Genomic DNA, 2,361 nt, shown 5'->3' on the forward strand with positions numbered 1-2,361 from the left:
TACTCGCCTAAGTTTGAAAAATCCTACCGAGTGGTGAGCAACCCTCTCACTCGGTGGCTTAGCTTCAGTCCAGTACTCGCCTAAGTTTGAAAAATCCTACCGAGTGGTGAGCAACCCGCTCACTCGGGGGCTTAGCTGCAGTCCAGTACTCGCCTAAGTTTGAAAAATCCTACCGAGTGGTTAGCAACCCCCCCACTCGGGGGCTTAGCTGCAGTCCAGTACTCGCCTAAGTTTGAAAAATCCTACCGAGTGGTGAGCAACCCTCTCACTCGGGGGCTTAGCTGCAGTCCAGTACTCGCCTAAGTTTGAAAAATCCTACCGAGTGGTGAGCAACCCTCTCACTCGAGGGCTTAGCTGCAGTCCAGTACTTGCCTAAGTTTGAAAAATCCTATCGAGTGGTGAGCAACCCTCTCACTCGGGGGCTTAGCTGTAGTCCAGTACTCGCCTAAGTTTGAAAAATCCTACCGAGTGGTGAGCAACCCTCTCACTCGGGGGCTTAGCTGCAGTCCAGTGCTCGCCTAAGTTTGAAAAATCCTACCGAGTGGTGAGCAACCCTCTCACTCGGGGGCATAGCTGCAGTCCAGTACTCGCCCATGTTTGAAAAATCCTACTGAGTGGTGAGCAACCCCCCACTCGGGGCCTTAGCTGCACTCCAGTACTCGCCTAAGTTTGAAAAATCCTACCGAGTGGTGAGCAACCCTCTCACTCGGGGGGCTTAGCTGCAGTCCAGTACTCGCCTAAGTTTGAAAAATCGTACCGAGTGGTGAGCAACCCTCTCACTCGGGGGGCTTAGCTGCAGTCCAGTACTCGCCTAAGTTTGAAAAATCCTACCGAGTGGTGAGCAACCCTCTCACTCGGGGGATTAGCTGCAGTCCAGTGCTCGCCTAAGTTTGAAAAATCCTACCGAGTGGTGAGCAACCCTCTCACTCGGTGGCTTAGCTGCAGTCCAGTGCTCGCCTAAGTTTGAAAAATCCTACCGAGTGGTGAGCAACCCTCTCACTCGAGGGCTTAGCTGCAGTCCAGTACTCGCCTAAGTTTGAAAAATCCTACCGAGTGTTGAGGAACCTTCCCACTCGGGGGCTTAGCTACAGTCCAGTACTTGCCTAAGTTTGGAAAATCCTACCGAGTGGTGAGCAACCCTCTCACTCGGGGGCTTAGCTGCAGTCCAGTACTTGCCTAAGTTTGAAAAATCCTATCGAGTGGTGAGCAACCCTATCACTCGGGGGCTTAGCTGCAGTCCAGTACACGGCTAAGTTTGAAAATTCCTACCAAGTGGTGAGCAACCCGCTCACTCGGGGGCTTAGCTGCAGTCTAGTACTTGCCTAAGTTTGAAAAATCCTACCGAGTGTTGAGCAACCCCCCCCACTCGGGGGCTTAGCTGCAGTCCAGTACTCGCCTATGTTTGAAAAATCCTACCGAGTGGTGAGCAACCCTCTCACTCGGGGGCTTAGCTGCAGTCCAGTACTCGCCTAAGTTTGAAAAATCCTATCGAGTGGTGAGCAACCCTCTCACTCGGGGGCTTAGCTGCAGTCCAGTACTCGCCTAAGTTTGAAAAATCCTATCCAGTGGTGAGCAACCCTCTCACTCGGGGGCTTAGTTGCAGTCCAGTGCTCGCCTAAGTTTGAAAAATCCTACCGAGTGGTGAGCAACCCTCTCACTCGGGGGCTTAGCTGCAGTCCAGTAGTCGCCCAAATTTGAAAAATCCTACTGAGTGGTGAGCAACCCCCCACTCGGGGGCTTAGCTGCACTCCAGTACTCGCCTAAGTTTGAAAAATCCTACCGAGTGGTGAGCAACCCTCTCACTCGGGGGGCTTAGCTGCAGTCCAGTACTCGCCTAAGTTTGACAAATCCTACCGAGTGGTGAGCAACCCTCTCACTCGGGGGATTAGCTGCAGTCAAGTGCTCGCCTAAGTTTGAAAAATCCTACCGAGTGGTGAGCAACCCTCTCACTCGGTGGCTTAGCTGCAGTCCAGTACTCGCCTAAGTTTGAAAAATCCTACCGAGTGTTGAGGAACCTTCCCACTCGGGGGCTTAGCTACAGTCCAGTACTTGCCTAAGTTTGGAAAATCCTACCGAGTGGTGAGCAACCCTCTCACTCGGGGCTTAGCTGCAGTCCAGTACTCGCCTAAGTTTGAAAAATCCTATCGAGTGGTGAGCAACCCCCCCCCCCCCACTCGGGGGCTTAGCTGCAGTCCAGTACTCGCCTAAGTTTGAAAATTCCTACCGAGTGGTGAGCAACCCTCGCACTCGGGGGCTTAGCTGCAGTCCAGTACTCGCCTAAGTTTGAAAAATCCTACCGAGTGGTGAGCAACCCTCTCACTCGGTGGCTTAGCTCCAGTCCAGTACTCTCCTAAGTTTGAA

Source organism: Aegilops tauschii, chromosome 5, assembly GCF_002575655.3.
Source record: "Aegilops tauschii subsp. strangulata cultivar AL8/78 chromosome 5, Aet v6.0, whole genome shotgun sequence".
Classification (NCBI taxonomy): Eukaryota; Viridiplantae; Streptophyta; class Magnoliopsida; order Poales; family Poaceae; genus Aegilops; species Aegilops tauschii.